This window comes from Salminus brasiliensis, chromosome 2, assembly GCF_030463535.1.
Source record: "Salminus brasiliensis chromosome 2, fSalBra1.hap2, whole genome shotgun sequence".
NCBI lineage: Eukaryota > Metazoa > Chordata > Actinopteri > Characiformes > Bryconidae > Salminus > Salminus brasiliensis.
In genome coordinates, this window is record NC_132879.1 from 7,410,389 (window position 1) to 7,422,539 (window position 12,151).

The 12,151-nt window shown below is 41.4% G+C and overlaps 1 long non-coding RNA gene across 1 annotated transcript; it reads left to right on the forward strand.

Annotated features, from left to right (window-relative positions):
• LOC140549783 (uncharacterized) lies at positions 1 to 1,633 on the forward strand. The gene is made up of 2 exons (XR_011979024.1): positions 1 to 41; positions 1,159 to 1,633. It is a non-coding gene; the product is annotated as an uncharacterized lncRNA (long non-coding RNA).
• The last annotated feature ends 10,518 nt before the right edge of the window (positions 1,634 to 12,151 follow it).

The following is a 12,151-nucleotide window of genomic DNA, read 5'->3' on the forward strand; positions in this document are numbered from 1 at the left end:
GTGGTACACTTTCGGTGGAGGAACCAAAGTCATTGTGAAAGGTGGGTGTGTTTTCTTATTTTCTTTTTTTTTCATAAACATTTATTTTAATTTTAACATATTTAATTGATGTGAAATTCATTGTTATTCTTGATAAGCTGCTTTTGCTTGTACTGAAAGCGACTGTGTTAAAGAGTGAGGTATGAACTGTGAGTCTTTATTAGGTGAATTATCCTGTATTTTCATTAATAGCTCTGTACAGTTAGAATGGGTGTTGGGTTAATGATGCTGTACGGGAGAATTGATGGACTATTTTTATTAATAGCTCTGTACAGTTAAAACTGTAACTTTTTTTCTGACCATGTTTTGATTATACTTTGATTAAACACATTTAGAGCATTCACATTTAGAGCATTTACATTTAGAGCATTCACATTTAGAGCATTTACATTTAGAGCATTCACATTTAGAGCATTTAGCTGACGCTCTTATCCAGAGTGACTTACAAGGTAACTCGTATTACAGAGGTCGGCCAATGCAGTGTTAGGAGTCTTGCCAAAGGACTCTTATTAATGTAGCACAGCAAAGTCACCCAGACCGGGAATCGAACCCTGGTCTCAAACAGGGGGTAATAGCTCACTGGCAGGTAGTGGTGTTACTTGTTGCATCACAGCAACCCCACTTTACTGTACATCCTGTACATCTGCACTCCTGGACACTTGACACTTTGCTTAAATACCAATATATGCACATATTTACTCAGTATGGACATATCTGCTGATCCACACTCCTACTGCACATTATTATTTATTCGTTCATTATTCTCCCATTATTCATTATTATTGTGTTTTTATTCCTTTTAATATTTCTTATTATTGTATCTTATTCACTGTGCTGTTATTGTGTAACTGCTACTGGCTGCTGAATTTCCTTCAGGATTAATAAAGTATATATCTCTCTATCTAAGTATCTTTCTATCTATCTGTACAGATGAAGTAGAAGCTCATAGAAGGAAGCAGGTACTGTTTTTTAGGAAACTGAGAACAGAGTGGAGCTGTAAATGGACGACTGTAGACGGGTTGGATTCAGTCAGGATGCTTAATAAAGGATAACGAGTAAATGTGTTTAAATGTGTTTAAATGTGTTTAATCAAGTGTGTGTGTTGTGTCTCCTCTCCAGGTGGTCCCACAGTGAAGCCCTCTGTGTCTCTGCTCCCCCCCTCCCCTCTGCAGGTGTCTGAGGGTTCAGCCTCACTGCTCTGCCTGCTGTCTGGCTACTCTCCACAGGGGGCGCTAGTCAGCTGGACAGTGGACGGCTCAGAGGTGAAGGAGGGCGTTCTGACCAGCGTAGAAGAAGAGAAGAACGGCCGCTTCAGCCGCAGCAGCACCCTGACCCTCAGCAAAGCTCTCTGGGAAAAGGGGGAGGAGTTTGGCTGTTTGGTCTCCCATGACAATATCAATCAGCCAATCACATTCAGAAAGAGCAGCTGTGAAGTTCAGTAGCCCCGAGATGGAGTTGAACACAGATCTGCTTCACCTCCGTCTGCAGTAGAGCTGAAGTTCTACACAGTGCTGCTGTTTGTGTCTTTACTCTGTTCACTGTCCTGTTGCTGGACCTGTGCTTCTGCTCTACTGAAATAAAGCTTGATCTTGGACATTGTCTGATGTTTTCTTCTACTTGATGATCAGGGTTGTGAGAGAGGATCTTCAGCTGGAGGTTCAGGGCAGTGCTGTGTGTGTTGTGCTTGAGTGAGTTTGGCTGAACGAAGCTGAACATCTGGTGAAAGTGCTGCTATATTCTGGGAGAAGGACGATAACTCAGGTCTGTTAATGCAAATCTGAGTTTCACTCCAGTGCTCTCTCTCTCTCTCTCTCTCTCTCTCTCCCTCTCTCTCTCATCTGGTCTGAAGAGGAACTCGTAGAAATTTCAGAAGGTGTACAATTTGTACTGAATAGTTCAACCCACTTTCACATGTATGCATTACTGATGCAACCCAAACACACAGAAACCATATAAACAGAAAATGTTACAAAACAACCTGTGAAATCTGATCTGAACCTAAACATCAACTTAAACTTAACCTAAACATTACGTATTACCCTTAGTCTAACCTTAACCGTGACACAATATTTTCCCTTTCCCAACCCTAACCTTAACCATCACCATCACCATTACCATAACCATAACATAACATTTACCCTAACCCTTACCCTGACACTTACTCTAACCATAACCATGACCTACTCCTTACCATTACCATAATCTAACACTTACCTTAAGGCTTATTTTACCTTTACCATAACCCTGACTCTTAACTACCCTAACCTTAACCTTTTTTGTTCATTATTTCTATTTTCTACATTCAGTTATTTTGTAGGAGCTCCATAATGGAGAGAAGCAGGCTGCTGTGTTGCCGCTGTTTTCTCAATTCTTCTTTGAGTACGTATCAGGCTGGGTTGTGTGTTTTTGCAAAACTTCCCCACCAGTGGACGAGAGCTCTTTGTCTTTAACCCTAACGTGTGTATGAGGAGCTCCTTATGAGTCGTTTAAACCTTACAAATTGCACGGGGTGGCTTTTAGCCATATACAGGAATTTTTATGAAGGAATTTTTTTAGATAAATGAATTAAACAAAAATATAATTCCTATTCATGAAGTCAGACACACTAAAACCTGCAGCTCAGTGGAGACCTGGTGTAAAAAAATGAAAAGCAGCAGGAACACGGCCAGTGAGGAAACACACAGCAGCGTTCCTGCACGCCTCCCTTCAACACACTACAGGATCAACAGTGTGTTTTATTGCTCAGTGTTCAAGTGTGAAGCTGCAGGAGGCTGCTGGTTTGGTGCCCCCTGCTGGACAGCCTGCTTGAAGTAGGACTGCAGTGCAGTGTCTGTGCAGTCTAACTCAGGGAGGTTCTTGTACAGCTGTGTAACACTGTGTGAACGACCAGACACTACTGATGTAAAATTCTCCCATACAGTAATAATCTCCTGCATCTTCAGTCTGGACTCCACTGATGGTCAGAGTGAAGTCAGATCCAGATCCACGGCCACTGAAACGAGCTGGAGTTCCTGACCATAAGCTAGAGGCATCATAGATCAGGAGTTTAGGTGCTTCTCCAGGTTTCTGCAGGTACCAGGACATATCATCACCCCCATCCACACTGTGGCTGGTTTTACAGTTGATGGTGACGGTTTCTCCTGGAAGAGCAGATTTCACTGCAGGAGTCTGAGTCACAGTCGCCTGACCTCTGGATTCTGAAAAACAATGAGAGTAAACTGACTCATGAACTTTCAACATTATTATTTTACCATCAAATCTTCAGATATGATTTTGTAAGAATAACGTCGTCTTTGTCTTCCTAAAAGTAAACGTACAGCAGTGCATTACCTTGAGTCCAGAAGATCAGAGTCCAGATGAAGATGGGGATCAGAGTCATGTCTGCTGTGGGTGAGGTTTGTGGGGCAGCAGCTCTCAGTCATGAAGTGTTAAACTCACAGCACTATAAACACTCCCAGAGCACTGAAGCATGTGCTGCTAATGCAAAGTGGAACCTCTCTATGGAAATGTCACCAGCAAATGTCTCTTACTCTTGAACTGGCACGACTAAGAGAGGGAAGGTGAAAACATTATTGATTAAAAAAGGTCAATAATCTGAGAGAGAAATTCTTCTAGTGCTGGTCATAGAAGACCAGCACTAGAAGAATTTCTCTCTCAGATTATTGACCTTTTTTTAATCAATACACACTAAAACCTGCAGCTCAGTGGTGACCTGGAGTGAAAACATGAAAAGGCTTCTTCACACACATTAATAAATCAGCTGTGGAGTTTTTACTGAGAGTGAACACCTCAGTACCTTCACTGACTTTTAGTAGATCTGCTCCTGTTAGAGTCTAAAGGTGATGTAGATTAAAATACTGATAGAGTCTGAAGTGGATCATGATGGGGTGGTGTTGCAGAAGAACAGGTTCTTTGGTGACTATGATGGATAGAAATGTGTAATTCAGAGTCCAGCACTGAATGAAGCTCCAGCTGACCCTCCTGTGGACTTCATCACAATTTACAGAGAGGAATCCTGCAGCAGGAACACGGCCAGAGAGGAAACACACAGCAGCGTTCCTGCACGCCTCCCTTTTACACACTACAGGATCAACAGTGTGTTTTATTGCTCAGTGTTCAAGTGTGAAGATGCAGGAGGCTGCTGGAAAGGACTGTGCTTGTTAGGGGTTAATGTGTGTGTGTGTGTGTGTGTGTGTGTGTGTGTGTGTGAGAGGGTGTGTGGTAGAGCTGGTTAGATGACTTCCACTCTTCATTTGATCTCAGCTCAGCAATCTGACTCTCCTGATATTTGGAATATTCCCTTGACGTCCAGTAGGGGGCGATCTCCTACTGTTGAGTTTAAAGTGGATCAGTTTTTATCATAGGGGGTTCGCAGCTCCTGCTGTCAGTCTGTCTGTCAGTGCAGAAGCTTTTGGTGGAGGGACCAAACTACAAGCAGCGAGTAAGAAAATGCACACTGTATTTAAATACTTTACTCTCTCTCTCTTTTCAGCAGAAAATCCTCTCAGACCATGTGGAGAAATGCTGTTTTTATTCATCAGCAGAAACAGTAAGACGTGTTCTAGATACCGCAGCTCTTTAGCTGTTTTCTGTTCTCGTCTGTCATCATTTAATATTTAAATTCAAATTAAAGTCAAGTGTTCAAATCTGTATTATTATACAGATATTTTAATTAATATTTGATAATAAAATTACATGTGAATGAACAGATCAGCAGTTTGAGAACAGGTCTCATAAAACACGACCTTGTTTCAGAAAACAAGCTAAAAAAATACTTTAATAATTTATAATTTCAGAACTTCTGTTTTTGTCTGAGGCTTTTAAACTCCACCAGGATTTAGTGACTGATGTGAGAAAGCTGCTTGGAAATAACAGAGAGAGCTGAGTCTTTACAGCAGGAGGTTTTTGTACAGCCACTAAATGAGTTTGTATCACTGTGGTGCACTTTTGGTGGTGGCACCAAACTGTCAGTTGGCCGTAAGTAGTTTTACTGTTTATTCTCTGTTCATCTGAAAATCAGTTCTGGAACTGTTCATATACTTAATGCTTTTGTAAATCATTTTTTAAAGATTTTTTTTTTCATTTATTTGTTCTTTAAGTGGCAGTGTAGACTAACTATGGACATTTTACACCAAGAGTCTGTTTCTGTTGTTAATAAGGGTAGAAATGATTCAATATATATATATATATATATATATATATATATATTACTTTACTGAACAGTTAAATTTGTCTTTAATTGAACAGTAAAGGTCTGTTCTTGACCGGTGGCTCTCAGTGCAGCACTTTCACTGTGCTTCTTATTCTCATCATGAACAATTACCTGCTTATTATGAACACTGATGCATGTTTTAATGTTCATTTATTAAGTGTCGACTGTGTTCATATTTATTATTTATTATAGTAAATCATTCATTTCTCTGTAGGATCTGAATTCCTGTTGATTTTCATATTATAAATTTCACTAAGCGTCTCAGATTTATTTGCCAGTAAATGAAACATTAAAAAGTGTTAAATTCAGAAGAAAGTAACTACAGATGAATCTGAAGGACAGTTTAAACTGTAAAGTAGGTTATAATTACAGGACCAAACATTTTAATGCACCACTGAACTCAGTTCAGCTCTGTACAAAATAAGAGAAGTGAAACACATCTGTCCATGCCTCTGTGTTTGTGTGTCTGCTAGGTGTGACTGCTCCCAAACTCACGGTCCTGCCCCCCTCCAGTGTGGAGCTGCAGCAGGGGAAGGCCACACTCGTGTGTTTGGCCAACAAGGGCTTCCCCTCAGACTGGAGGCTAAGCTGGAAGGTAGGTGGGAGCAGCTGGAGCTCGGGGGTCAGCCAGAGCTCCGGATTTCTGCAGAAGGATGATGGTCTCTACAGTTGGACTAGCACCCTGACCCTACCGGAGGAGCAGTGGCTGAGGGACCCAGTGACCTGTGAGGCCACCAAGGACGCCCAGTCTACAGTGAGCGAGACACTAAGGAAAGATCAGTGCACTTAGCAGTGAGGACCGCCAGTCTCTGCTTTACTCAGCTCACTTTCTTCTCCTTCATTCAGGCTTTAAAGCACATAATTGAGCTTCAGTGCTGAAATGTTGATCTTTTGTCTCAAAGAAATAAAAGGCTTTTGGATTCAGTGTTTGTCTCTTTGTATTCATTGTGTGTTTTCTCCATATTATACTCAAGGGCAAGCTGTTTTGTTGTACAGTTGGCTTTAAATGCTCTTGTTTTAATACATTTGGAGTTGGAGGATAAATTTGTCTATTTCAAATCTACAGAAGCTGACATTTGTTTTTAGAATGACTTCCAGGCAGTTCATAATGTGGAGGGACTAATCAAAATATGAGGTTTCTAGACTTCAGCATAACTTTTAACCTCAACTCTTTTAATGTAAATGATTAGTAAAACTCTGGGGTTTCACACTACAGCACACTACACCAATAAGAATCATCTGTAACATGATTCAAGTGTAATTCACTCTGGATGAGAGCTTCAGTCAAATGCTGTAAATGTAAATAATCTTCTTGGTGGTTCTGAAATGAAACTGATGTTGATCTAAACTGTCTGAATTTCTGTCATGCAAATATTAGTTTCATCCACGGATGGAGCCTAGCTGCATAATGCAGTTTTCACTTCAGGATAATTCACTACACTGTTCTGAATTCAGAATTACAAAAGATAAGAATACATATGGGGATTCAGTATTTAGCTTTGGTGAAAATTATTTGATGAACCGAGATAAAACAAACAAACAAACAAAAAAAAAATAAAGAAAAAATGCATAATTATTCAGGAGAAATGACCTCTAAGACCTCTAAGATTGTACATTGCAGATATAGTGTCATCTGTGTCCCATGCAACACATCCAAAATGCAGTGGCACTGGTCGTCCTCAACGTTTCTAAGTTCAGCCATGTCTCTCCACTGCTGCGTTCTCTCTTCACTGGTTCCTGCAGCTGCTGCCTGTATCAGATTCAAAACCCTGACTCTGACCTACGAAGCCAAGAACGGACCAGCACCTCTGTATTTGATGGCAATGGTCAAAAGCCATCTGCTCCAAAGGCCCTTCCAGCTTCAAGTATGGCTCGGCTCAACTCGACATCCCTCAAGATTCACGGAAGACGAGCGTCCAGGCTTTTTTCAGTCCTTTTTTCAGTGCCGTCTGTGCCAAACTTCCCCTGGGTGTCTGAACGGCAAAGTCACTTGCTGTCTTCAGACGCAGACTGAAGACACACCTCTTCTGAGAATACTTGGGTGAAGAGTAGAGTATTATGGTCTCCTTATTGACTTATGTTTAGTAGAGTCTAATCTTAGGGGTATCTTCTTGAGTAAACAGTGAAGTACTTTTGTAAGTCACTCTGCTAAATGCCAAGAATGTAAATTGTCTTTACTGAGGAGAATAACAGATATATAAACGCAGCAGTGCTGATCTAAGCAGCTCAGACCTCAAACACCACTTCTGAATTCAACGACACTGAAGATTTAAACTAAAAAATGACTGGATACCAGCTCAGAGCCATGACATCTTAGTCGGGTCAAAATATAAAATGTTTAAATCCTATCGGCTCTCCAAGATCTTAATTCATAGGTTTGGATGCAGACCCAGTTCATGCTCATTTATACCACATTTGATAAGAATCCTCTGTTTTTGTAATATAAGAGTCTCTGTGAGAGTTTACATGGTGTTCCTCTGGATCTCCAGGTGGGCTTCATGTTCCTTTTTTTATTTACTCATTACCTTGAAATATATGTCTAGTAAACATATTAATTTAGCTGATTCTGATTTTTGTATTATTTAACCCTTTGAACTGCTGACGTCCTGCCGGCAGACTGGAAGTGTTACTAACGTCTATAACCAAAGCCCACCAGTTTCAGCAGAAGTCCCTGTAGTTACTGAGCAATGCACCTTAGTGTGTAATAAGTCTTGAAGTGGAGAGGGGTTAAAATCGATATTTTTTAGAGCAACAGACATAAAAAAATTATACACACTCTGGAGGTTAAACTAACACTGAACTTTAAATTCAGAAACACAGACATGCGTGTACTTCTGACAAAGTGCTGAGAGCAGAACACTCTGACATGTACTTCTGACATGGTAGTTTCCAAAATTCAGAAAACCTCAGCAGGTGGAGGAGCCTTTTCTTACAAAGAAAAACCTTCCAGATAATGTTCGGGACTCTCTTTCACTCTCACAATCTTTAAATCTATGCTTCCCCTTAGATAAAGATTGTAGGTCCAGGGGTTCACGGATACAGGGTATTGTAGTACACTGAGATGCTGGAGCTGTTGTCTCACTGCTTACACGCGATCACTCAGGTTTGTTGATGGTGGAGCAGATAGACGCTAGCGTTTCAGGGTGCTCCTGTGTCTGTGTTACCTTCTGGCTCTCTCCTTTTAATTAGGCTGTTACAGTCAGACCTGCCGGAGTCGTCAGACACACTCTGATACTGCTCAACATTCTCTGCTCTCCACAAAATCCTCTCAGTACTAACTCTCTCTTTTTACCTTGTCCGAGTAAATGGCCACCCAGCCCAACCTGCTGGAAGATTGCCCGCTGAGGTTCCCTCTACCTGCGTCAGACCAGCTGCCACCTACCAGTCCAACCATCAGGCCACCCACCCACCACCACCCATACCAGACCAATGGCACACCCTCCAACCACTGCTACCTGTTTAATGACCATGTTAAAACCTAAATGGACTCGTAACTATCTGCCACTATTAATATCACCACTATTAAATATCTGTTGTATCTGGTTTGGTAATTTTTATCAACAATGTTTAAATAGTTCTGATCAGAGGAGGACGGGTCGGGTCCCCCTTGTGAGTTTTGGTTCCTCCCGAGGTTTCTTCCTCCAGCTCTGAGGGAGTTTTTCCTTGCCACTGTCGCCGTTGGCTGCTCACTTGGGGTCTTTGATCCTTCATGTCTTCTTACGCCATTTTTTTGTCTCTGTCTTTCACTAATGACTAATTATGTAAAGCTGCTTTGTGACAACAACAGTTGTAAAAAGCTATACAAATAAATCTGACTTGACTTTTTATAGCATAAATGAACAGATCAGATTTGATCTTTTGAGTAGAAATAAGTTACTGTGCAGCACAGAAGAGCAGAATTTATTTCATTACACTGCACTGCTAGGATACACTCTCTATCTAAACCCTAAGAAAAATCTCAATATTTTAATTTAACTATATAAAATCTAGTCAGTTTGTTTATTTATCTTTATGATCTATTAAAGTGGGTAACCTTGATTATGTTTATGTAAATATCCTTTCTTGCTCCTTCACTGTAATTAGTGTACTTCTCTCTGAATAAAAATGTTACTGTGTTGCTGGGGTGGTAGCCCATATGTCAGTAGGGTGGTAGCCTCAGGGGTACTTCTTCAGTGCCTAGCGGTGCACTTAGGGTTGTGCAATTTCAACAAAAAATGTAATCCTTGTAAGTTTAGATATTTTTTTATATTATTCAGCCTTCAAAAATATGTTCGTAAAAGTCTCATATTGCACAAGCTTGCTCTTGTTATTAGATATTACTTGTTGCTTACTAATGATATTTATTTACCTTAAATTTAATTAATTTATTTATTAAATAAAGTAAAGTACTTGTATTTTTAATAAACTGAAGCATTTTAGTAAAATCAGTACAAAAACATTAAAATCACTGGAGCACTGGAGCATACAGTAGGACTAGAATGAGCTCAAGCTCTACAAACCTCCTCCTCTCATAAAGCTGAAACGCTGTGTGCATTATTGCTTTGTGCTTATTTATAGATTTATAGATGTTCATGCTGTGTGTCAGGGTGGTGGGTTTCCTTCCCTCCACAGAGTGTGTGATTGTGCTGTATCACATCTGCCCCTCAGGACCTGCAGCAGTGCAGTGTCTGTGCCGTCTGACTCAGGGAGGTTTTTGTATGGTGGTGTAACACTGTGTAAACACACCTGTACTACTGAACCAGTGCTCACTCATACAGTAATAATCTCCTGCATCTTCAGTCTGGACTCCACTGATGGTCAGAGTGAAGTCAGATCCAGATCCACTGCCACTGAAACGAGCTGGAGTTCCTGAAGGTAATTTGGTAGCATCATAAAACAAGAGTTTAGGAATTTCTCCAGGTTTCTGCAGGTACCAGGCGAGATAGTTGGTGTAATACACTGCAGTGCTGGTTCTACAGCTGATGGTGACGGTTTCTCCTGGAAGAGCAGATTTCACTGCAGGAGTCTGAGTCACAGTCACCTGACCTCTGGATTCTGAATAAAACACAAAAAATAAATACTAATATTACAACTATTAGTCATATAATATAATTAGTCATCCTAATAATATTTAGAGAACAATAGATCCTCTCTGCAGAAAGTGAGTCACCTTGAGTCCAGAAGATCAGAGTCCAGATGAAAGATCAGAGTCATGTCTGCTGTGGCTGAGGTTTGTGGGGCAGCAGCTCTCAGTCATGAAGTGTTAAACTCACAGCACTATAAACACTCCCAGAGCACTGAGGCATGTGCTGCTAATGCAAAGTGGAACCTCTCTATGGAAATGTCACTGTCCGCTGCAGTGATGATGTGACACTCAAATATGATGAGATGGAAACAGAAGTGTTTAATCAAACTGTCCTAGAAAAGAAACATCCAGCTGTTAAAGAAGCAGAAGCTAAATTAGACGTACTTGTATTAAAGCTCTATGAGAAAACATCTGAGCAAATCCACAGGAAGATGACCAAATAGATAAAACAGAGGGGTCTGAAATGACCACTTTGAATCCCGTACAGTCAAGCCTCAAACCACACACAGCTGAGAAAGCTCTGTGAGAAGGTGGGGATCACACTTCTCCTTAGTTCAGGTCAAACAAGTTTAAAATCTAAGAAATTGGTTTGAAATGTTGAATGGAAACGGTGTGTACCTTTTCAGTGTAGGGGCAGTTTTTGTGGCCTAGATTTACTGATTACAGCCAAATGAAGGTCACATATCATCAGTAGCACCACATCAGACTGACCAGGACAGAGTGAGATGGACACAGACTGATGCAGTAAATAGAGCGAGTCTTTCTTCTTCTTCTACGTACTCACACTGGGCCTGGTTGCCTTCTAATGTGCCTAAGCACGATTGTCCATTTGGCATTTTGGTGCACCTGACTTTTTTTTACCTGTGTGAAACCAAACCAAGGAAAAACACTCCAATTTTACAAACCCAGTAACTGAGTCATGTCATGGCTTGCTAGGCCAGACCAGGATGGGACAAACACTCGCAGAGATGGAGTCAAAGCAAGCAGATTTATTAACGTAATAGGATAAACAAAAGGGGGCAAGTGAGGCAAAGAAGCAGCAAACCATGAACAACAGTGATCAACAAAAACCTGAACGTGTCAAACGAAATGGCGAAAACAACAAAGACCTGGGACTGGGAGGAGTTGAGCTAGCGCAAATGGGCTAGCACTAGGGGGGTTAACCAAAAGGGGACAAGAATGAAATCCTACAGGCAGAGCCTGGGCTAAACAGGGGTTAACGTAAACTGCACTTGAACAGCGCTACAATGACTAAGAGGGGAGAGCTGGGGGACCAGCTACTGAGCAAGAACGGCTAGGCCAACCAAACCTGGAACCGCAGCGTGCTGAGGTTCCCCCTGAAAGCGGGTAGGCGACGCGGATTGTGGCTTATTTGTAGTGGTTTTGGGGCGCACTGTTACACGGCCCTCTCACATGCCTTAAAGATCTCCCACAATGCAACACCAGCAATGTTCTGTGAATCGTGCTGCACTTATTAGAAGATTTTTACAGAGGCAGCTAGATCACACTGGATGTGTACCGTGCCTGAGCATGGCACAGTAAACCATGTCCAGGCCATCTTGAAGAGGAGGGCTTGTACACCACTCAGCTGGACTCTAGTGGGATTGGGTGCAAGGGTGCACTCATACTAGTCCAACAAACTGAATCAGGCTTTTTTTTTAGGGGGGGGGGGTACAGCTTGAAGAAGAAAAGATAATGCACCACTAACACACTAACACATGAACAGTAGGACTGGAATGAGCTCTTAGAGAACTTCTCATCTCATAGAAGAAGTGGAGCTGGAACGCTGTGGGCATTATTGCTTTGTGCTTATTTATAGATGTTTACGCTGTGTG